The sequence below is a fragment of the Sarcophilus harrisii genome, chromosome 3 (assembly GCF_902635505.1).
Source record: "Sarcophilus harrisii chromosome 3, mSarHar1.11, whole genome shotgun sequence".
Lineage (NCBI taxonomy): Eukaryota > Metazoa > Chordata > Mammalia > Dasyuromorphia > Dasyuridae > Sarcophilus > Sarcophilus harrisii.
This window is the reverse complement of record NC_045428.1, coordinates 153,324,138-153,350,948: the sequence shown is the minus strand read 5'-3', so window position 1 is coordinate 153,350,948 and position 26,811 is coordinate 153,324,138.

Sequence of the window (26,811 nt, the reverse complement as noted above, 5' to 3'; positions counted from 1 at the left end):
AAAAATAGAATTAACCAAATGGGAAAAGAAGAGCTACAAAAGCTAACTGAAGAAAATTACACATTAAAAACGAGAATGAGGCAAATGGAAGCTAATGACCCTGTGAGACAGCAAGAATCAGTCAAACAAACTAAAAATAATGATAAAATAGAAGAAACTGTGAAATACTTCATTGGCAAATAGCTGGCCTGGAAAATAGATCCAGAAGACACAATTTTAAAATTATAAGCCTATCTGAAGGCCATGTATTATGGATCAGAACTCTGAATTTGAAACAAGGGATTCTTACAAGGTACTAAATCAATGGAATTGATAGATACAATAGTTATCTAATTCAGCATGGTTCAATATGATTGATTTAATCCTACAAGATGTTATAGGCAGAACTTGAAACGAGGTACTAAGTGGAATTGAGGAGGTGATGGTTAAATCTAGTTTAGCACTGATTTAATCTTACAACAAATAATGGTTTCCTTGTGATATAATGATTGGTTTGTACTCAGTGTGGAGGATATAAGTAGAACTCTCAGCCACGGAAATTCAGAGACATTTGGAAAGATTCAGAGGGCAGAGAATGAGGCAGGAGTTCAAGTTCTTGGAACCAAGGAGAGAGGTAGGCCTCTAAGAAAGAAACTGGGCCCCAGGAAAGGAGACAAGATGTTGAAAAAGATAATAAAGGATTTGAACTTTAACCCCTGGCTACTCATGTTGTGATTACTGAACTGAAACAAGGGCTGCCTCCAGAGACCCCAAGAAAACCTCCACAGAGAACATTACATTTTAGAGAGAATATTACAGCCATGCCCCCATAAAAAGATCCTGGATAACATTCTTCAAGAGATTATCAAAATTGCCCCAAAATTCTAGAAACAGAAGGCAAAATCTCATTGAAAGAATCTATTGGTCACCTCTGAAAAGAGATCCCACAAGGTAAATCCCAACAAATATTATTGTGAAATTCCAGAACTACAATTTTAAGGATAAAAACACTTCAAGATGCCAGATAAAAACAATTCAAATATCAAGGAGCAATAGTCAGGATTACCCCAAATCTGGCAGTTTCTACAATAAAATAATGGCAACATATGGAATAACATATACCAGAAAGCAAAGAACTTGGATTACAGCCAAGATTTAACCACCCAGGGAGAGCCAGCATCATCTTTCAGGTGAGACAATGGAACTTTAATGAAGTAAGGGACTTTGAATTCTAAACTAAATAGAACTAAACAGAAAATTTAATCTACATAGGACACAAGAGAAGCATAGAAAAGTAAACATGAAAATATATATATTATTTAAAAATTAAACTGTTTATATCCCTCTATGGGAAAGCAATATCTGTTACTCTTGAGAACTGTATTTGTCACTGGGGCAGACAGAGGGGGGGCATCACATGTACTGAGGGTATGGTTGTGAATGGACTCCTATATGATGACATCAAATAAAAAGACATTAAGAGGGGGAAGGTCTATTGTGGAAAAAGAGAAAAGGGGAGATATAATGGGACAATTAGTTCATGTGAAGAGGTGCAAAAGAGTTATTACAATGAAGGAGAAAAAGAGAGGTGTTCGAGTATTGTGTGAAGCTTGATCTCACCAGTTTTGCTTCAGAGAGGGAATAACAATTATTCAGTTGGGTATAGAAATTTATCTAACTCTATAAAGAAGTAATAGGAAAAGGAGTAAAGAAAGGGGGGCAGGATAGAAGAGCAGAAAAATTAGGGGAAAGGGTAAGGAAGGGGGGAAGGAGTGATAGGAGTTAAGGTTGTAGTTGGGGTGGGCAAAAAACATTACTAAGAAAAGAGGGGAGGGGTGATAGGAGTTAAGGTAGTAGATTAACTTCCTTTGATTGTTAGAAAGATATATTTATGAAATTCAAATAATTGAATAATCAAAATCTAAATATTTTAAGGTACCACAAAAGGCAGAAGTCTGAAAACTTTTAAAATTACATACATAATTGTCTGATCTTGTTGCTTTCTCAAAATTTCCTATCAAGTTAAATTTCTACTTTAATTATTTAAAACTCCAATTAATTTCAATACTCCCCTTAGGAGATTTTTTATTATTATAGCTTTTTGTTCACAAAACATATACATGGGTAATTTTTCAACATTGACCCTTGCAAAATCTTTTGTTCCAACTTTACCCATCCTTCCCCCAACCTCCTCCCCTAAATGGCAGATAGTCCAATACATGTTAAATATGTTAAAGTATATGTTAAATACTATATATGTATACATATTTATACAGTTATCTTGCTACACAAGACAGATCAAATCTAGAAAGAAGGTAAAAAACAAAAAACCTGAGAAGCAAAACAAAAATGCAAGCAAACATTAACAGAAAGAGTGAAAATGCTATGTTGTGGTCCACACTCATTTCCCATAGTTCTCTCTCTGGGTGTAGCTGGTTCTCTTTATTACTGAACAATTGAAATTGGTTTGAATCATCTCATTATTGAAGAGAACCACGTCCATCAGAACTCATCATCTGTTGTACTGTTGTTGTCATGTATAATGATCTCCTGGTTATAGTCATTTCACTTGGTATCAGTTCATGTAAGTCTCTCCAGGCCTCTCTGAAATCATCCTGCTGGTCATTTCTTACAGAACAATAATATTTCATAACCTTCATGTACCACAATTTATTCAGCCATTTTCCAATTGATGGGCATCCATTCAATTTCCAGTTTCTAGCAAATACAGAAAGGCCTGCCATAAACATTTTTGCACATAGGGGTCCCTTTCCTTTCTTTAAGATCTCTTTGGGATGGATATAAGCCCAGTAGTAACACTGGTGGATTCAAAGGATATGCATAGTTTGATAACTTTTTGAGCATAGTTCCAAATCACTCTCTAGAATGGTTGGATCTGTTCACAATTCCACCAACAATATATCAGTGTCCCAGTTTTCCCACCCTCCAACATTCGTCACTATCTTTTCCTGTCATCTTAGCCAATCTGACAGGTATGTAGTGCTATCTCAGAGTTGTGTTAACTTGCATTTCTCTGACCAATAATGATTTGGAGCACCTTTTCATATGACTCATATGACTTGAAATAGTTTCAATTTCTTCATCTGAAAATTGTCTGTTTAGATCCTTTGACCATTTATTGATTAGCTTGATTTCTTATTGATTTGAGTCAATCTCTATATATTTTGGAAAGGAGGCCTTTATCAGAACCTTTGTAAAAATGTTTTCCCAGTTTATTGTTTCCCTTCTAATCCTCTCTGCATTAATTTTGTTTGTACAAAAATTTTAACTTAATACAATAAAATTTTTCTATTTTGTGATCAATAATGATCTCTAGTTCTTCTTTGGTCACAAATTCCTTCCTCCTCCACAGGTCTGAGAGGGTCAACTATCGTTCTTCTAATTTACTTATAATCTTTTTTTATGCCTAGATCATGAATGCATTTTGACCTTATCTTGGTGTATGGTGTTAAGTGTGGGTCAATGCCTAGTATCTTCCATATTAGTTTCCAATTTTCCCAGCAGTTTTTGTCAAGTAGTAAATTATTATCCCCAAAGCTGAGGTCTTTGGGTTTATCAAACAGTAGATTGCTATAGTTACTGATTATTTTCTAGTGCTCAACTCTAATCTATTTCTTAGCCAATACCAAATGGCTTTGGTGACCACTGCTTTCTAATATAGTTTTAGATCAGGTACAGCTAGGCCCCCTTCATTTGTTTTTTGTTGTTTTTTTTTTCATTAGTTCCCTTGAAATCCTTGACCTTTTGTTCTCCAGATGAATTTTGTCATTATTTTTTCTAGGTCAGTAAAATAGTTTCTTGGGAGTTTGATTGATATAGCACTAAATAAATAGATTAGTTTAGGTAATATTGTCATGTTTATTATATTTGCTCATCTATTCAAGAGCACTTAATATTTTTCCAATTGTCTAGATCTGACTTTATTTGTGTGGAAACTGTTTTGTAGTTGTGCTCATATAGTTCCTGACTTTCCCTTGGCAGATAGATTCCCAAATATTTTATATTATCAGCAATTTTAAATGGAATTTCCCTTTATGTCTCTTTCTGTTGGAATTTTTTAGTGATGTATAAAAATGCTGATGATTTATGTGCATTTATTTTGGATTCTGCAACTTTGCTAAAGTTGTGGATTATTTCTAATAGCTTTTCAGTAGATTCTCTGGAGTTCTCCAAGTATACCATCATATCATCTGCAGAGTGATAAGTTGGTTTCCTCATTACCTACTCTAATTCCTTTAATACTTTTTTCATCTCTTCTTGCTAAAGCTAGCATTTCAAATAGAGTATTGAATAGTAATGGTATAGTTGGCAACCTTGTTTCACTCCTGATCTTATTGGGAATGGTTCCAGTTTATTCCCATTACATATGATGCTTACTGATAGTTTTGAATAGATGCTACTGACAATTTTAAGGAATATTCCATTTATTCCTATACTCTCTAGTGTTTTTAATAGAAATGGGAGTTGGATTTTATCAACTGCTTTTTTCTGCATCTATTGAGATGATCATATGTTTTTTGTTAATTTGGTTATTAGTATAGTCAATTATGCTAAGTTTCCTAATATTGAACCAGCCCTGCATTCCTAGTATAAATCCTACTTGGTCATGGTGTGTTATGCTGTGGATGATTTTCATAATCTTTTTGCTAATAAAAAAAAAAAAAAAGTTGCTTTGTCTATTTTTGGTTGTATTTCCTTCTTGAAGAGGACCACAACATCAAGGAGTGGAAATTGTGACATCCAAGTTAACTGGCTTTAAGTGAATGAGGGCTGTGCAAGATCACTTGCTCACTTTCCCCTCCAGAACTATCTTATCCACCCCATAGGATTCTTCTGATTCTGAAATGAGAGAATTTATTATGCTGCCTAAAAATATTTCTGTTACAATGATCTCTCAAATTTCACCAAATTAGAGAAGTTAGAAAAACAGTAACAGAAATGGTATCATATATTTAAAACATAAAACAAAACTTCAGATAGCATCAAATTACATTTCCAAATTATCATATATAAAAATCATTGATTAATACCTTTGGTACTTTTAAACCATTTGGAGCCCTCAGATATGGAATTATTATATTTAACTAAAAATAACAATATTATAATGCTCAACATATGACAGTCACCATGTTAAGTATTTTACAATCATTAGATTAATTTTTTTCCTCCCAACAATTCTAGAAGGTGGGTACCATTATTATTTTTGTTTTACATATCAGGAAACTAGGGCAAAGAGAGAAAAGATAACTTACTTAATATTATACAATTAATACATTTCTGTAACTGAAACAGAGAAAGATAGCCTCACCAAGGGCAGATCCTGGTTGCCCTCCCACCAACATTGGATTTCTATACTAGGTTCTTCCAAAGACATCAGGACCTTTCCAGACAGCAACTGGATAGGGACTGCCAAGAGTTGAGTTGGCACTGATGGCACTGATTGGGCTTTGGAGGGTGTGTCTGAGGGCACTGACTGCAGAATCCTAAAATCTGGAGGTGGCTGGGGTTAGGAACTTCCCATAGATTGTGGTTCCTGGTAGCAAAGCAGATGCTGGCCAGGGGCCTTACCACCCTGACAACTAAGGATTGGGCCCAACTTCTGCGGGGATTGGGGCCACTTTTAGCTGTTGAGGCAGGGTGGGTAGGTGTCATCTGGGTAAAGTACCCAGGTTTGCCTAAATGGGTAGGCTGCAAGATGCCTAGTGTCACAAGTTTCCCTTCATTGTTTACATTTTCTCTACATTCTTTTTTTTCAACACTTTTATTTCAGTATTATAATTGGGATGAAAGGAGTTAAAAGATGAAAGGATGTCTGATCACATTTTTGTAAATGTCTAGGAGGCTGAGGGACCAGAAAGAGGGGTTGAAAGGTGACACTTTCTTCAATAAAAAGAGAGAAAGGTTCGAAGACATAGGCTGTAATAATCCAATTAGAGATTCCCACAATTGAGATACACTCAAGACACTGGGGAAGGAGAGTTTGGAAAGCAGAGGTGTTCAAAACTGAGAGTTGGTCACCAATGTTAATAAGGGGAGAGAACTCTTACCCCTGTATGAGCAAGGAGACATTTTCAACAGGAGTAATAGGGAGAAGATGTATATATGCTGCATTCTCAAGGAGGAGCCTAGTGTCAGAATGTTGTTAAGTAGGAATAATCTGTTTAATTTGTTTAGCAATGGCTTGGTGAACATTATTAAAATATAGAATAAAAACTGAAATGTCAAGGGAGGGTTTACAAGAGGTGAACATAAGGTGCAAACCGTTTATTTAGCTTTTTTTTTTATTTCTTTCTTTCTTCACTATGGAATTACTTCAAAACTAGTTTTAATTCATTGCTCTAGAACAATGAGTCCATTAATCTTGCCAATTACTTTAAAAACTTTTATAAAATTTAATCTTTATTTTTTTAAACTAATTCTATAGAGTGATATACCAAAATTTGCTGGTTGGCTGATTGGTTGCTTGTTGTCCTTCATTCTCAAAATGGGCCAAAATGACATCACCATGTTAGAATTGAGTGGCAGTGTATTTGACTGTTGCTAATCAGACCAATATGAACTCAGAGTGCTCTGCCACAGGTTCAGCACACATAGTCCATATGAACTTTTGGGTAGATTCACTGATTTTGCACAGATCGTGTTTCTTTTGGTCTAATCAATTCTGCTTTGCTCATAAAGTATAGTATCTTCTATGATGAAAGCAAGCCATTCTGAGTGGTCTTATGCCAGTGTCTACCATGTCATATAATTAATTCTAACATTCTTAAGAGATGACTTGAGAGTATTCTTGTATCACTTATATCGTCAATGTGCCGAAGGAGGACAAATTTAGAATTCTGAGTGACTTTAAGGCTAGAGTAGGCTCAGACTACCAGATATGGCAGGGAGTCCTTGGGAGGAATGGGGTTGGAAAAAGCAACAGCAATAGTCATTTACTATTGGAGACTTGTGTATGGACTTTCAATAAACTTGCAGATTTTCAGGACTTTCTATCAACCAAACTCAAAATTAACAGTTATATATGTATATTTTATGTTTAAGACAAGAGTTCAAAAGAAAGACAGGTGAAGCACAGAGGAAGCATTGACACAGAGGCATTAGAGAGAGGAAGGTAGTTCTGAAAACCTACTCATGTCAGGAATGGATTCAATAAGCAATAATATATATTATGAAGGGGATAGAAAAATCTATACAGAAATAAGGAGCGAGGGATGGGCAGATGGGGAAACAAAGCATGAGCAAAGAAGACAAAGGAGGGATCCTTGGGTGAGAGGAGGTTAAGTAAAGTTAAGTAAGATTATGAAGCAGAATTTGCTGAAAGAGTCAGAAGGGATACAAAAAATATGTGTTTATATGTGGGATGTGTGTGAGAGTGTGTATATATACATATATAGATATACATATGTAGATATATAGATATATATCTATCTACATATGTATACATAAATATACCCTTTTCTTAACTATAGGTTGCTAGGGAGATGGGGGAATTAAAGGGATATAAAGAATAAAGTAAACGAGCTATGCAGCAGAGAATCAAAGAACAATTTACAAGAAAGTAAAGAAAAAGTGGACATACACACACACACACACACACACACACACACACTTTATTGATATGGCAATTTATTGTTATATATTTTGTATCTTCCCTGATATTCTGTTGAACACATGACAATGTTTTCTTTTGTTTTGCTTTATTTGGTTTTGTATTTCATTTTTTACTATTTTTTCAAGAAAAATCAATTTGATTAAAAAAACAAAGATTTAGTTCAAGACTCCCTGCTAAATGCTCTCCAATATTTGCCTCTGCCTTTATGATCCCCTGGTTTTGCTTTTTGGCTTGGTTTTTATTTTGCTCTGATAAAATGTAAAATTGTACCATAAGAGTTTTCACCATTATAATGAAGAATATCTGTTCTCTTCATCTTCTTCCAGGGTTGTCTCCACCTTTTAAACCTATAAATTACTCTTAAAATCCCCTACTCATTCATATTATTTGATTCTACAATTTTCCAACTATGGTAATGTAATCAGCTGATTTAATTACTTCTACAACCTGACCTAATTTCATCTATTTTCTAAAACCTGGAACTGCTATCATACTTGACAATGCAAAGGCAAATTCTATTCAAGTTCCATACAAGAATAAATTGATGCACATATGTATATAACACTTGAATTAAATATAAATATTCTCAAAAGTACCTCTGTACTTTACACAGAGGCTTCCTCAGAGGCTAAGAAAAAAGAACTAAAAAATTATATTTTTTGGCATGTAGAAGATCCTACAAATAAGAAATAATTTATTATTAATTTTTGCTAAGTAGATGCATGAGAAACAAAAAGCATTTTTAGAACAAATTGAATCAGTAACTTGCTTAAAGGAAAAACATAGACTTTTCATAGGAATTATCCAAATAATTTAATAGAGAAGTATTTTCTTTCTCTACTTAAATCAGGGCTATAATTACTCCAATTTTTCTTATATTTATATGCTTAAAACTACTCCAATCCATGACCTGTGTGTTTACAAATTCTTAAAATTTGTTTCATTCAAAGACATATTTCCATGTGCTAATAACAATCAATTAATATGTTATTATATTATGTGCCAGACAATGTGCTAAGTTCAGAGATGAAATGGTCCCTTATCTCAAAAACTTTATACATTAAACAATATATACATGAATATATAGCTACAGAATAAATATAAAGTGAATACAGGAAAGATTGAAGGGATGTATTTACAGTGAAGATAGTAGAATTGAGATTGGAGGTCAAAAAGTTTTTGAAAGAAGAAAGTGATTCTTGAGATTAGCCTTGAAGCAAAGCAAGGGATTGTAGGTATCATAATGGAGGAAGAAATGCATTCAGTGATATGTTAAAGCTATAAATCAGATCCCACTACTGTGGGAGTCATTTAATCACTTCCGAAATGGCCAGATACTATATTAATCAGGATTTTTATTGTTGTTGTTGTTGATTCTCTCAATTTAAGCATGTTTAGTCATGTTGACGAAACTTAAATGTTTATGTCACTCCACCTTGGCAATGTTTACTATAAACAATTGAGAAAAAGGTGTATTCCTTTCTAATCCTATTCAGTGTTCTCTAGAACATTATCATGGCTACCTTTATCTAAAATCCTCTTTACTTCCTTGAATTCTATCATAATTTTTTTTTTGTTAGACATATCCAGTTTTGAGAGGGGAAGATTAAAGTTCTCTGCCCACTAATATACTATTATCTATCTCCACTTCAATTTTTCTTTTTAAAATTTATATGCTTTGGTATTTGGTGTATTTAGGTTCTGTATTGTCTATGGCATCTTTATCTTTATTTCTTTTAATCAAATCCATTTTAGCCTCAACTTTGAGTTCATGACTGTCACTCCTGATTTTTTTTTTTTTTTGCAACAGCTGATATATTTTAACTGTGTATAGATCTTATTCTTAAATACGTTTCTCATAAACAAAATATTGGATTCTGATTTTTAATCCATTCTGCCATCTATTTCTGTTTTATCAGTGAGTTCATCGAATTCCCATTCAAAGTTTTAATTACAATTTGTGAATTTTCCCCATTCTATTTTTATTCATTAGTATCCTTCTCATTCTCTCTTTTGAACATATCCAAAGTACTGTATACACTCCCCTTATCCGTTTATTCTTTATTCTACCCATCCCCATAAGATACTCTTTTTAATTTCTCCCCCCTCCCAAATCTTAATCTGCACATCCTGTAAAAGTCCCCCTATATCCTATACCCTAGCACCATTGTTTCTTCATAAGTTTAGTTGACTTTTAAAGCCTTTGAGATATATATGTTATTTTCCCCTTTAACCCAAATACTAGGAGAATAAGGCTTCATTATTATCAGCCCTGTACACCTACTTGCCTCCTCTATATCAGTTTTTCCTTTCAGTCCCTATTTATATGAGATGATCACTCCTTTTTAACTTTTTCTACTCAATTTTGTTTTTATATTTAGAATCACTCCATCATACTCAACTCACTCCTAACCTTTCTTTCAAACTATCCTGACAAACTTAAGAATACTGATCATATTTTTATATAAAAGTAAACAGTTTTAATGTAATGAGTCCCTTAAGGTTAATATTTTATGTTTTCCTTATGTTATTTTATGTATTTCCATTGTATGACCATTCAATAATGGTGTTTTTGCCACAAATATCTGAAAGTCTTTGAGTTCATTAAATATCCTTTCTTTTTTTTTTTTTTCATTCAAGCTTATACTTAGTTTTGCTGGCTAAGTTATTCTTGGTTGCAGTTCTAGCTCTTTTGCTCTTCAAAATAAAATGTTTCAAGACCTGTGGTCTTTTAGAGTAGAAGTTGTTAAATCCTATGAAATCCTAATTATATCTCTGAAGTATCTGATTGTTTTTGTTATTGTTTCTTGCACTACTTTCTCCTTAATCTGTGAGTTTTGAAACTTGAATATATTATTCCTAATAAGTTTTCTTCTGTGATCTTTTTTCAGGTGGTGAATAATAGATATTTTTTTTTCTATTTCTACTTCACTTCCTTGTTCAAGAACTACAGGGCAATTTTCTTTGATAATTTCTAGTAATATTGTATCAATTCTTTTTTAATCAAAAATTGTAGCTGGTCCAATAATTCTTATATTGTCTTTTCCAAATCTGTTCTCCAGCTCATTTATTTTTAGCTAAAATCTCTCAGAATCTCTTCTGTGTTTCTTAATTTTATTATTCTTAGTTTATATTGTTTATAATAATATATTATTATAACCTTATTTAACTTCCCTTTCCCAAGTCTAGTATTTAAGAAGTCATTTTCTTCCATAATAAATCATTCACCATTTCATCATTCTATATATCTTAAAGACAATACATCTCTGAAGAGGCTTTTAATCTACAATGATAGAAGTTATCAATATTAATTAAAACACAGGTCACTGCATGTTATCATCCTTTACTTATAGGAAATAAAAAATGAAGTATTAAGCCTGTCATTCTCCAAGGTTTGCCTTTTATCTTTTCTCTTTTAAAATTAATTGAAATAAAGACACATAAACATAGATAAAATAATTGTTTTTCTTCAGTGCCCACCATTCTATTATATTGGTACCTCCTTGGAGTTTCAAATGCTTGAAGTCTGATGTAGTTGGTATATTTTATCCTTTTTTTATTATAGCTCTTGCTACTAAATCAAGGACTGCATTTATATAACATATCATGTCTTAAAACTCTCAACTAGCTACCACTTCTCTTTTGTGTTTTATCCCCTGACAATGATGATGATGATACAATATTTAGCTAGCACTTTAAGGTTTACAAGATGTTTCACATGTATCATTTTATTTGATCATTACACCAATCCTCTAAGGTAGATGTAATTATTTTCCATATTTATAAATGAAGAAAATGGATTAAGTGTGGCTACTTCCCTAGGGTCTATGGCAGATTTTGAACTCATCTTCTTCATTTCAAGTCCAACATTTTTATCCACTGTACACCTAGCTCTCACAAGCTACATTTTAACATACATTAACAAATAATATAATACAGATATTAGATAGATTAATAGATACATTAGAAGATTAAGAAAGACATAATAGTATCCAATATAATACTGAGGATAAGGAGCCAAATCCCAGTTATGCAAGTTAAGCTGGCAGGTCAATCCATCTCCATATTCTTCAGTTTCCTCATCAATGAAGATAATAATGGTCAACCTATTTAACAAAATTGTAATGATAAAATTAGGTAATCTCAGTAATAACTAATTGCAAAATCATAGAAAGTCAAGGTATTAATGTTAACTAATCTTACATCGACAGATAATAACATATTATAATCAGTTCTTAATCCTCATAATTCCCCCACCAAAATATCAAGAGAATTTTTAAGCGTCTTCTGGAAATAATGCTTATACTTTTGTTATCTAACATCATGACTACCACTACCCCCTATTTTGTAGACAATATTAGAAATATTACACTGTAATAACAAGAATTTCTTTGGCAAAATGATAAGAGATAATTAAGGTTAAGTAGGATCAATTTTGTACTATCTTTCAAGTCAACCTTTGCAGATAGTACTTTATACATTTTTACATAGAACAAGACTTGCCTCTATTGTCTGCATAGTGGTTTCTGAAATATTTCCATCTAAGTAAGAACAAGAGAACTGAGAATTCCTACAAGGAAAATTAAATCAAAGATACTGAAAGCAAGGCTGTTTGAATCATGCACTTATAAAGAATATAATGCTTTTTAGAGGAAAAGGATATGATTGAGATTTTCAATTTTAATTTTCAGGGGCCTATATCTAATTTTTTCTATGATCTTTTATGCATTTTTATCCTTTAAAGATTGGAGAAAAAGGAATAGGTAAGGAATAAAAATGTATTACATATCAGACATTTTGCTAAATGCTTTATAAATATTATTCATTTAATACTCCAATAACCCTTGACAGTAGGTGTTTTTATAATCATAATTTTATGACTGAAAAGACTGAGGCAAATAAAGGTTAAATAATTTTTTCAAAGTAAATATTTGTGACCAGATGACTCACAGATGCGTGTGTGTGTGTGTGTGTGTGCGCACATGGTGGGGACATAGACAAGCAGAGACAAATAGGGAGACAGAGAGAGACAGAAAGAAAGAGTGGGGAGGAAAGGAAGAAGAGAGAGAGATAGAGAGAGGGAGAGATAGAGGGAAAGAGAGGAGAGAGATTCTGTTTTTGTTGTTGCTGTTGTTAGACCAATGTCATATTAGAACTACTCAGAAAAAGGGAAAGCTGGCAAATATAAGGCCATCAACTTTCAGAGAAATAGATCATTTGGCACTTTTAACACCTCCATTCACATACTGATACATATAGTTTTCATTTTGATCATATAATTCCCTGGATCCTCATCATTCTTATTAGAGTCATATTTGCAAATAATGATACCTAATATTTAAATTTTATGCTATCTTTTTTATGTACTTAGGGAAACATATTAAAGTAATTTGAATATCACCCCAGCTGCAAAGTTAGAAGAGGAAGATAGATCATCAATAAGTAAGTAGAATGTATTCTCTGAACATCTGGACCACCAGGAAGTACTGTTTTCAATAGCAAATACTTTTGGATTCTAGAGAAGTGGACACATACTGAAGTAGTCATTACAGAAAATGGCAATCTGCCGTGACTTTTTGTGAGGTTGTAGATGGAGATTCCCTCTGAGGTACAAGAATAGAGCTTACCTCTGATCCTAAAATAAACTTTAAAATGTGAAGATTGGAGTGCTATGCAAAAAAAAAAAAAAAAAAAAAAAAAAGATTAAGAATAACAGCAGTGATTTTTGAGCTATGAATACATGTGGAAGTTCCTCCATATGGGCCAACTTTGGAGAGCTAGTCCCTTGGGGAGGTAACAAGAACCATGTACTAAAAGTTGAGAAAGATGGAAGAGCTACAGAAGATAGTGAAAGAAGATGACAACAAAACAACAACCTAACTAAGAGAGATTCAGAGGAGTGACAGATAACAACAGATGTGCTAATGGTTGAATGACCACCCACTAGGAGTATAACAGCAATTCAAGAAGCTCTATGGAAAGAAAGAAGACAATGTGTTGTGCAGAAAGGGAAGAAACAGTGCAGTGGAAAATGCCCTGTTTATAATTGTTAGATCCAAATATATGGCAGTAATGTGGGTCACTAAAATTCTAGAGTTCTCCCAGAAGAGGGTTGTGTATTGCTTTTCATTGCATTTTTGTAAGATTTCAGAGAAAATCCAATCTGTTACTGTGAATTGTGAATGAAACTGTTCATATATTGAGCTTTGTGAGTTTATCTTTTCATATCTGTATCATATATATATATATATATATATATATAAATATAGAGATAGAGAGACAGAATGACAGAGAGAGAGAGAGAGAGAGAGAGAGAGAGAGAGAGAGAGAGAAATAGAGACGCGCAGAGAAAAATTGACAGACAGAAAGAAAGGAAAAGAAAAGAAAAATTCTATGAGAGAAAGAGCAGAGAAAAAGAGAGAAAGAGAGAGAGAAAGAGAGAGAGAGAGATGCCCTTACATAAACATCTTATACTGAAGTTTTGAGATCTCTTTATGGAGGAAATAAAAGAGAGGGGAAAAAAAAGAAATAACCAAATTATGTCTAAGCTTGTATCAGAAGTTAGCCATTGCTATGAAGGATATCTAAAATTTTGTGAAATTTATATAATCTTGAAATATATACATTATAGACAAAATATATACCTGGTCTATCATGAACTTCAGTCACATTGTCCAATACAACCCAATGAAATGGACTTGCCTCTTTATCAAGCATCTCCTCTATGCAAGGCATTTTCAAGATACTGGAGATTTAAAGCCTGCTCTTAAAAAACCCCCAAAGAACAGACCTCCTTTTGGAACAGATAGAATGGAGGGATACCTACATAATCTATCCTTTCCTGCATAGTTGTTTCTTGAAAGGAAGAGAAAGGGAGAGAAAATCTTGAGCTCTAGAATTGGGTTTAAATATAGGGGAGAAGAAATAGAAGATTTTTTTTCTTTCTTCCTGATTATTTCCCCTGAGGACCATCTCCCAAAGGTATCCTTCCCTTACTGATAGATTTTCGATCTATCCCTATATCTTTAAATCCAGGTTTTCTCATAAAGTTCTAATTATTCCATAATCTTCTTCATCCTCTGTCTTACCCCAGATCCATCAATCTACCTATGAGATAAGCACTTAAATAATGACACATGAAAACTCAAGTTAAATTATAATATACAAAATTTTTGACATACAGATTCAGGAGGAATTATTGTTCAGTATGCTGAAAGTTTGATCTTGACAAATGAATGTCTTAAAAAAGTTCATCAAAAGTAGAGTGGAGTCATAGAACGATTACATGTAGGATCATTAATTTTTTCCACATTCCAAATCTAACTAAGGCTATCTCTTCAGCATTACTTATTGATATTGATTCCCCTCTCTGTAATTCTGTGTTTGGAGTCAGTAACAGAGATTTCCCTCTGTAGAGTACTAAATAACATGGCATGTCATGATTTTCATACAACAATAATTTACAGTGGAAAACACAATCCTTATACAACTATATTAAAAGATTGAGATAATTGATATAATGTGTCATTAAAAGAAAAACAAAACAGTATTTCTTTCTCTTTTTCCTCACTAAGAACATGGAGTTTATAAAAATAACAAACATTTAATAAGCACATTTATATTGTGGGCTAGTATACAAAGAGTTTACAAATATTATATAATTTAATCTTCACAACAATCCTGGTAAGTAGTTGCTATCAGCCCCATTGGAACCGTGAGAAAATTGAGGCAGATAGAAGTTAAATGATTTGTCCAGGATCACTCAACTAACAAGTTTCTGTGACCATATTTGAACTTAACACTTTTTGATTTGCAAGTCCAAGGTTCTATCTTTGGATAGTACCACCTAAGTTTATTTGGTATTGAAATGTCTTGACTCTTTCGCCCTCACTAGCATATGCTTCTCAGTGATGAAATATAAGTTTTGTAATATAAAAGACAACCAAGTTTGGCCTCAAGGAAGAGATATAAGAATGCCCTTCTATTTTATTAAGAGGGAAGGTGGGGATTACAGATGTGATACATTGCATATACTGTCAGAACTTTACATGCTACTTAGTTTTGTTATTTTCTTTGATTTCTCTTTTTTTTTCCTTTTGTTTTAAATAATGTCATTTAGAACTAAGGAAGAAGGGGATATGTTGATAAATGAATGTAATTTTTTGAAAACATATGTATTAGATTTATTCTAAGGTACTCTATGAGAAAATGATATCTCCTGAAGGAGACAGCATTAATGATCTATTCCAACTATTTCATTTTGTAGATGAATAAATGGAAGTTTCTAAAACGAAATGATAGAGACAAAAATCAACCCAAAGACTAATTGTGCTTTTTGCATTATAGTGTGCCTTCAGGAAGATGAGATTCACTATAATATTTGTGAGTTTTATACATAGAAGGAAGTTCGGTCTAAAGCTTAGCTTTAGCAATGCTGCTTCCAGCTTAATGTCTTTACTATTTTTTTTTCAGTTATTAGTGCTTTACACCTGCAGCTACATTCTTAAGATTCTTTGTAGATCTTACATTTTTAAAAATTTATATATGCCCTACATACACCTTCTGCACATATCAAGTAGAATGTAATTTCCTAGAGGGCAAAACTATTCCTTTATTCTCTCCCCTCCTTGGCATTCTCAGAGCCCAGAAACTTTTCTGTAACAGGAAAAAAAGGATAGTAGGCACTTGTTAAATGCTTAAAATTTTTTAATTGAATTACATTCTCTGTATGACCATACATCATGGATTTAGGTAATAATTGTAATAATTCATGTTGAACACATTTCCACTTTTACAACTTTGTCTCTATTTTTCTCTTCTTTTTAAAACTTCCTTCCTTCTCCCTACTCTACAATCTAGCTACCATGACCTACTTGCTGTCCCTCCAACCAGACACTTCATTTACTAACTGAGGCTTTTCAGCAACTATCTCCAATACCTGGAATGCTGCCTTTCCTTACCTCCACCTCCAGTTTTCCTGGCTTTATTGGAGACTCAGCTCAAATCCCTTGTCAGTCAGCGCTCCCTCCTACTTTGAGTTCCTCCAGTCTGAGATTATGTTTCATTTATATTATGTGTATCTTAGATGTATCCAGAAAGGTGTTTTTGTTGCTATTATTGTCTGTCTTTCCAAAAATCAATCCAGTTGATGACTGCAGTGGAGGATCAAAGAGCCTAGTGTGCTATGGTTTCTGGGGTAATGAAGAATTGGATATGATTGAATAATTGAACAATAAATGCTCATAATGTAAGCTCCATAGCAGTCAATATTGTGTTTTTGTCTTTCTTTGTATCCACAGTACTTACCACAGTTCCTGCTATATAACATTCAATAAATGTCTCTTATGTGACAATTGACTGAGATTAAACATAATAATCCAACAACTAATTCAGAGGTGAATTATATTTATGTTTTGTTTGTTTATTATTTTTTCTGTTATTATTTAATGACACAAAACCCTGAAAAATTATTGCACATTATATTCACAATATGTCAATTGGATTATGGATGAAGATTAGGCTAAACACAGAACAAATTATTCAACAATGTTGAAGTCATTTTTTTCCTATTATCTCTTATCTCTGATGCTTAAAATGAGAACAGAATTGTTCATTGTGATTCAGATTGGTTGTCCACTTCTTTTGATAATGTTGAACGAATTTTAGAGATCCCTTGCTCTTTTACCTCTACTCCTATCTTCCATTTCATTAGTATCAGCCTGAGAATCATTTCATCCATTTATATCATTGGAGATATCAGTCGCAAAGGGTTAAATGAATGTATGTACATAGTACATTCTCTTGTTCATTTCTGTCATTTCCTACTATCTTTTTCATGTTTTAAGTTCTTTTTCTATCACTGCTATATTTCCTAAGACCAGGAACTTAATTAAAAGAAGACAGAGCTACTCCTTCAAGATTGTTGAATCAGATTACATGTCCTATTATTCTTAGCCATATCCTTCCAAAACCTGTGCTCCCATCCTTCCAAATTTATAGATTCAAAGGAATGAACAATATTGTAATGTACACAGGACAAGGCAAAGGTGAGGCTGAATTTCTTCCTACATTCCCTTGCTAATTTTTGTTATCTAAATTTATGAATGAAAAATAACTAAAGTTATATCTGTGTTTGTAAGAAGCGTTATCATTTATTTTGTTCTGGTTAAAAGTTTAGCTGGTCAAAAGCAGATGACCCCATCTTAGAAATTGGTTCTAAATTTAGCATATAATCTAATGAAACCATCTTGATTCTTTTCATCAATGGGAACTCACAATACTAAGGGGATTTATTTTATTTTATGAGGAAGCTTAAACAAACCAAGAATGAACATCAATCTGAGTTGATTGGCCAAGTTACTTATTAAATATAATGTCTATGATTTCACAATGCTCTAAGTATTCTTTCTATCCAAATTTAATGATCTATTTTCTCCCTGATATAAATAATACCAGTTCTCATAAAAAAAAAGAACAAAAAGAGAAAGCTTAATAAAATTGCTTGTAATGTTCCAATGAGCCTTAGAGTCTGCTATGTGATGCAGTAAATTACTCTAGGAACAAAAGCCTTAATTTATGTCAAAAATACCAACCCAGCAGAAGTAAAATGCAATGATTATTTTATGCATTATAACAGCATAACTAAAATAAACTATCATGCCAAAAGAATTTACTTAAGTACTAACAACCTGACTAAGGACTGTCCCCAGCCTTTAATTTGTTTGTTAGAATATTGGTCTTGAAGAACTCTGAAGCAGACAGAAAGGGGGCCAAAACTTAGATAAGTTCTTATCACTGCTGCAATTCTTTCTCCATTAGAGGCACAACTGAAAATCTGACATGCTTATAACTCAGCTGCTGAGATGCTGGATACTGACAAGCCAAGCAGTTCTCTCCTGAGTCAGTTAAAGGGCTAATCTGCCATAAAATTCATTCCTATATTTTTATCATCCATTAAATGACTGAGATACAGTTATGCCAGGGAATATTGTTTATGTTAAGGTTTATGAAAATACCAGGAGAATGTGAAAAGGCACTCAGCAACATAAAAGAATCAAGATGGCTGATATTTTAAATAGTCACACGATGAAAGCAATATCATCTGTGACTTAACAGAATGCTTAGTCAACATACATTCTGCATGGCTGATCTTTTGAAATGTGGAATTGTAGTAAGAGTCAAACTATACAAAATGGGACTTTGAAACTATTTAATTATTGGGGAAAGAATTAGTACAAAGCATTGGAATTATTTCTTCAAATGACTGCCATTTTTTTTCAATGTAAGTATTTTAGGGAAGGAGAGGGAGAAGGAGGAGAAGGAGAAGAAAAAGGAGAAGGAAGAGAAGAACAAGAAAAAGAAGAAGAAGAAAAAGAACAAGAGGAGGAGGAGGAAGATGAAGAATAAGAGAAAGACAAAGAGGAAGAGGAAGAAGATGATGATGATGATTTTATTATTGTTTTATTATTTTCAGTTACATCCAATTCTTTGTGACCCTGTTTGGGATTTTCCTGGCAGAAATTTTCCAGTGGTTTGCTATTTCCTTCTTCAGCTCATTTTATAGATGAAGAAATTGACATAAATGGTTAAGTGACTTGTCCAGTGTCACATGGTTAGTAAGGGAGACCAGATTTGGACTCAGGAAGATGAGTCTTTTTGACTCAGAGCCCTGCACCCTATCCATCACTCCACTTAGCTATCCCAGTAAAAGATTAAAGCATTTTTAATGCTGGCTCTCTTGAAAGGAATATGTTTAAAATTTAAAACCCAAGAATTATTTTCCCTTCAAAATGCTTATAGCCTTATGGGTTGTATGAAATGACATCATCAGTGTAAGTGATCTCAAGTTTTCCTTTAATTTCTTGAATTGCTACCATGATGGTAACTTATATACTAGGGAACCAGTGTGATTCAGAGTAAAGATCACTGATCTTGCTACAGTTATTTCCTAACTAGTTAACTTAATTAAATCTTTTAAATTTAAATTTCTTGGTTTTCTCATCTGTTAAATAGCAATGGAAATGTTTATATTTTCTACCTCTCAGAGATGTGAGGAAAATAATTTTAAACATATTGCCACTATTATATATTAACTATTATATTTGAGAGTAAGTTCATTACTGAAAGATGCAACAGAATCTAAAAAGAAAGGCACTTTCTGAATCAGAAAGACCCATTTCAAATTCAACCTCTGGTAAGTATCAGCTATGGAAGGAGCACATCATTTAACTTCTTAGATTCCCAGGCAAGCATCTGGTTTTCATCAGATGATTTTTCCTCACTGGAAGTTTCCTAAACCAATGAAATCACAAATCTAGAGTCCACATCATTATGAAGATGATGATTTACACAAAAATTAATTATTTATTATTCTTTTGATAGATTTTTGCTACATATAAAGCTTTTCTCAAAATGAAATAAAATTTTAAGGGCTGGAAAGATTTACACGAACTGATGCTGAGCAAAACAACCAGAACCAGAACACATTATATACAATAATAGCAAGAATGTGCTATGATCATCTATGAAAGGCTTGATTCTTCTCAGCAGTTCAGTAATCTGAAGCAATCCCAATAGACTTTGGACAAAAAATATCATTTGCATGCAGAAAAGAAGATCTAAGGAGACAGAATATAAATCAATATATGCTATATTAAAATCATTTTTTCTGTTTTTTTTAATCTCTCCCATGGTTTTCCCTTTTGCTCTGATTTTTCTCTCCCAATATGATTCATAAAGTAATGTGTATTAAAAATAAACTTACTACAATAAAAAAATAAAACAAAATAAAAATTTAATATATTTACATATGGATATTACATAAGTATATGTGCAATTATATAATTAAATTAATAGTCATATATACTTATATTAGTGGTACATATATGCATATGTGCTAATTAAGGCGTTCTGCATCAAATCTGCATTGAACTATTGTAACTCTTAATAACTGTAACTGTAGGCAAAGTACTCAATTTCTGGGAGCCTCAGTTTTCTCACCTTTAAAATATGATTATGCTAATATTAACTTACTTTACAAAGTTATTTTGAGGTTATCGTAAAGCTTAAAGACCTATAAAATTTAGAGATAGCAGTAAACAGCAGCCAGTATTCCCTTTTGGTCTGTGCAAAAATCAGCAAATAATAATCTTTTTCAGGGGTCAATTACGCAAACCAAATCTCAAAATCTTTACTCTCAGAACCACAAGTCTTAAATCTCAGATATAAAGAAACTAGTTTGTGAACATCATAATCTTTTGACTGTTACTAAAGCAGCAGAGAATGATTCTAAAATATCCAGAGCCAGGATGATCATATTGTTTTCAATTCTCTGCCTTAGAAATTTTCACAGAGAAAAGTCAATGTTGTTTCTAAACAAATAAAAAGTTACTGTAATTTGACTCTAACTGTCCTTGCTTTTATTCCTTTTATTTATTGCTTAAAAATACAAATTAAAATTTGCAAATTAAGATTATTAATTAATGATATGGTATTCACTCTGGAGCTCCTCCCTTGCCTGTGAAAAGAACACTGTCTCTCTATTGATCCAAATCACACTTCCAACCTTTAAAGAACTCTAATGTGGACATAATAAACAACTCTAAAAATCAAGCTACATGAAATGAAGCTGTATGGATGAAAATTGATTTAACAGTTTTTGTCATTTTGACCCAAACCTAATACTTGCAAGTCGCCTCATAATTAAAAATTTTCCAGAAAGAAATCTTTCTAGCCCTGTCTAATCACTCATGTAGTTTGATTTTATCACTTACCTACAGCAGTAAGAAAAAGAAATCAGGCTATTGCAATAATAACTATTGATCAATATCAATTAACAATCATGTTAAATTATTTTAACTATAATATATTAATTAGCAAAAATGGGTGATATTATGTTATACAGGTTCTCACCATTAGTGAAATCCACCTCCTTATTCTAATTCAGGATAGGAATCCAATCTGATGATTTTTTTTTTTTTTCTATCTTTATAGTGTTTGCCCTACTCATCTCCTTTCTACTTACACAACTACTAATCTTGTTCAGGTCACCTTGTCTAATTTATGGTAACAGGTACCTAATTGATTTTCCTGATTCATATATATTTTAATCTTCAACACATAGTTGCCAAATTAATTTTCCTAAAACAGGTCTGACCATCCTGATTTAGTAAAGTTCTGTGGTTTCCTTTTTCCTGCAAGATCAAACAAATAACTCCTATTTGCATTTAATACTTTATAAGAATTTGAAGATTATTTACAAGATATTTAATCCATTATAAGCTGGTTCTAGCCTATATTTTTGCCTTTTAATTTGTTCCTGTTCTTCATAAACTCTGATGCAACTAACCAGACCTTCTTACCATTTTTTTATAAACAGTGTAATTCTTTTGTATTCATCTAGCCTTTGTACAAGATATACCCTGTGATTTCTCTTCTCAAAGTTTAGATACATAAGAGCTTGTACATAAGAGCTAAATGTAATTGCTAAAAACCTTCAAAAATGATCTTGAATTTTTTTCTTGTAAAATATTTATTATATTTTAATATGTACCCATTATCTGCCTCATTAGAAATGTGCTTCTTAAGAGTAGGAAGTTTCACTGTTGTTTTCTATTCCCAGTACCTGAAATTTTTATTTATTATTATTGTTTATGTTTACTTTTATGGGTGTCAAATTGAAATAGTGGGAGGACAAATTTCTTTCCTGCCATTTGTGTATGTGTGTGTGTGTGTGTGTGTGTGTGTGTGTGTGTGTGTATGTTGAACAGGAAATGGTGTTTAAATGCCTTTAAGTTGAATAAGAGCATTGGGATATAAAATTCATCTTCTGTAGACTTACTTAAAGATTTTCAAGAACATTTCTACTTGTTGAAAGGCCAAAACCCTTATCCTAATTCCATATGATTTTTTTTTATTTCTTCTGCTACATCTTTCTATTGTGCAAGCATTATATTCTCTGTAGTTTGGAATCCATAGATAATTGCTATAGAGATAACTACTAAAAAGGGAATGTTTTTAATTTTAAAGATGAAGCAGAGGAATATCTCATCAGCTGTAGGATAAAGTCCGGCCTATAGTAGTAGGGTTCTGGTCACAGTACAATTTATTATTGATTCCTCAAAGATATATCATATATGATATTTATATTTGTAGCATAGGGATTCATCATGTTCTTGTTTATAAAGAACAGAGAATTTTGTTCTATAATTGTAATTTTTTATATCCTTTAGAATCAACATATATTTATCAACATTTTTATAACTAGAGTGACAAATTCCCCCATTTCTATCACTGAGTTGCAAAATCTTTATCAATAAATCAGAAAATTTTAGAGATAAAGTATGTATAATTCCTTGCATCAATAACTTGCCCAAATCACTCATAGACTACTCCATTTTTGTTAAACAAGTTTCCAAGATTCACCCATACTAGTCAAAATACTATTGACTAAGGCTAAAGAGTCTTTTGATCTTACTTTTTGTTCTTTTTTAAAAATAGTTTTATTTTTCCAAATATATATACAAAGTTAGTTTTTAACATTCACCTTTGCAGAACCTTGTGTTCAAATTTTTTCTCCCTCTCCTCTCCCCTGTCCCCAAGATAGGAAACGATATGATTTAGGTGAATCATATGCAATTCTTTTTAACATATTTACACATTCATCATGCTGTGCAAAAAGAAAAAAAAAAGACCAGGGTGGGGTAGAAAACACAAGAGAAAAACAAACAAACAACAACAAATGTGAAAATACTATGCTTTTGAAACCACTTTTCTACTTTAGCTATTTTACAACTCACACCATCTTGTATATTTCTCATCAAACTTTAATACTTAATTTTGAATTGATGTCTTCTAAAACTATTTTGTAAAATCTTTTTCTTTTTATCATGTGCTCTGAGAAGGTCTATCAATATTCTTCCTCTTTTTAATGAGAAACTATTAATATTTCTGTAGCTGCCTTGGGATGATGAAAAGACTTAGGTTTAATTAATGTTGTACAAGTTGTTTTTAGAACACCTTCTGTATTGTTATCCATTTTCTACACCAAAAATTCTTTTGAATGAGTATTGATTGCTTTTGATGTTTTCTTTTCAATAACTATTATTTCAATCTTTAGGTCAGTGCCTTTTCAAGAAGAATCTTAGTATTCATTAATAATGTTGTGTTCAGTGTATTTTGACTGAAAAAGACCAATGTATTTGTAAACATTTTTTTTCCATTCTCCAGTTGCTCTTCTTGCCATTCATCAATAATTTTATACTTATCACGTCCAGATGATATTTTAATGTTGTTGGAAAAAATTTTTACAAGATGAAAAAAAAATTAACAGTGTTTCCTTCAGAAGAGTCATGTAATAGTATTAACCATGTATATCAAATGAGTAAAGGGATGTTTTGGTTGGCCTTCAAATTTAATTAGTTTTATAAATTAGTGTCTTTTGATGATTAACCTTTACAAGGCACTTTGGGAAAATAGTGTATATATACACATGATACACACATATGTTTATATAACAAATATTTATTTTATATGTATATAAGAAGGGATAGACAGAAACATATATATACATACATATATATGTATGGTATAAATTCATATATATATATTTTTTTTTCATATATATATATATATATATATATTTGCAAGGTAGACATACAGTACTATGTGGAGATTATTATTATTTATATAATTCTAAAGTTAAAACTAAATAAGCTATCCATTTCCATGTAGATAATTGAATAAATAAAAGATAATATTTTGTATATATGTTTAAATCTCTAGCTAATATAGTGACAATAGTATTACCCTTAAATCAGGAAGCCTCAAATTCAATTCCTGCCTTAGATACTTGCTAGCTGTGTGTGAGACCCTGGTCAAGTCATTTAACCTCTATTTTCATTAATTTTCTCATTTCTAAAATGGGGATAATATTAATATCGACTTTCCAGGGTTGCTGTGAGGATAAAAAGAAGTACTATGAGTAAAGCACTTTGAAATATTTTACACACTATTTAAATATTATACTTGTTTATTAATAATAATGTATACTGTTGTATTATATAAATATATAAATATACTAAAGTATAAAATATGTTGAAATACTTTACATAATATTTAAATATTATAATTGTTTCTTATTAGAATAATGTTTACCATTTTGTTAAAATATATGTATACATTTCATAGTCCAAGCTATCTTGTTTGTGTTTCTTTCTGTGTCTGTTTCTATTATCTTTTGAATATTAAAAATGCTTATTTTTTTCACAGATTAGAGGCATATTAAACACATCATTCTGGAGAACTCCCTCTTTAACTTGAAAGTCACAGCCAGTTCTATTCAGAAGTGATGAATATATATATATATATATGTGTGTGTGTGTGTGTGTGTGTGTGTGTGTGTACATATATAATTGATGTTTTATAGATATGTGTATATAGATACATATATATAATCTATGTTTTGCATATATATGCCTATAATCTATGTGTGCATATTTACAGATGTGTTGGTATACCTAGGGCATATGTATGCACATGCATATGTGCACATGTATATGTATATGTATGTAGTTGTAATCTTATATAATTGTTGTTTAGTCATTTCACTTGTCTCAGATTCTTTGTGACCCCATTTGGGATTTTCCTAACAAAGAGACTGTAGTGGTTTAACCTTTTCTTCTCTAACTCATTTTACAGATGAGAAAACAAAAACAAAGAGTGTAAAGTGAATTGCCCAGCTCACAACTCGTGAGAAGCTGAGCCTGGATTTAAATTCATCTCTTACCGACTTACTTACTGACTCAAGACTCTCTACTGTCCTTCTGTTCCTCCTTACTGTCTATGACTCTGTGTGTGTTTATGTCTGTCTTTATTTTTTATATGTATGTATATATGCATATATATATAGTATAAATTCATATATATATATATATATATATATATATATATATACACACAAATGTGTGTATATAGGATCTGTATGTGGATATATGTGTGTATACACTCTTCAAAGACTTAGTGTTTATCATCCTTTTCATTATGATATGACACTACTTAAGATTTCATTCGAGAGTTTTTGGGTTCTTTAGCTTTCTCTTCTTTGGATTGACTCAGTTGTCAATTTTCATTTCTTATTTCATCATATCTAGGTTAAGGAATAAAGTGATTTCTCATAGTTGTCATGAACTGCTCTGGAATATGTTGATGTGTAATTTGGAGCTGATGATATCATTAAGTATAAACAGTCTGAAAATAATGCCTAACCCTGGCAAAAATATTTCCCTCTCTTTTTTTTTTTCTGCTGTAGTACTAATGCATGATAAATGCATTCATATATTCAGTCTCTTTCATGGTTTGCTCTTTTTAGTAGCCTGTGCTATCTGCATTGAAAATTTTCCAGCAAGTAACATTGATATTTCTGACTTGTCCTTATGCAGCTTTGTTTTCTTATGGTACCAGAACCCAAAGGATCACCATTCATTATGCTGATAATTTCATAGTCAAAAAGAGCAGCACAGTAGTTCTCATTGGAGTCAGTCTGGGTCGTTAAGTTGACCCATCTATTTTTTTTTGTTTTAGATTTATAGGAACAGTCATGTCTCACTGACTAGAGTAATAATCCAATCACTAGAACCTGATTTTTCTAGTATTTCTGGAGACCCATCATGCTTGTGTAGCTAGTATAATTGCCTTAGTATATACATGGAGTCACTGCTATACATCTTCTTGACTGGAATCCTTTATTTTTGCCATTGATTTCAATCTCTGTATTTGAATTTTGATGATTTTTAGAATTTATTTTCTATTATTTAATTATTAACATATAACTTATTAATGATTAATTTATTATTTATAGCTTATTATTTTTATTTTTGAGTTAATCATTAAGAAGTAAATAAAAGGAAAATATGTCAATCCATCTAATCAATTCTTACTACATTTTTTTTTAGTTTCCTCTTTCACTTGCTCTTTTATGGTCAATCATGCAGGTTTTAGAAATAAATTTTAGTTCAGATGTTGGTAATAGTGGTCAAGAGTTAGCAATTTTATAGATATAGTGAGGTTAAGCAGCCCATAAAAAAGATGTTGGTAAAAGCATTCATTTCTCTGTGTTTTCTACTCCTATAAGATAGGTCTTTCCTGTTTTATCTGTTTTCTGACAGGTTTTTGTAAACAGGCAAAAGGCTATTCATTTTGAA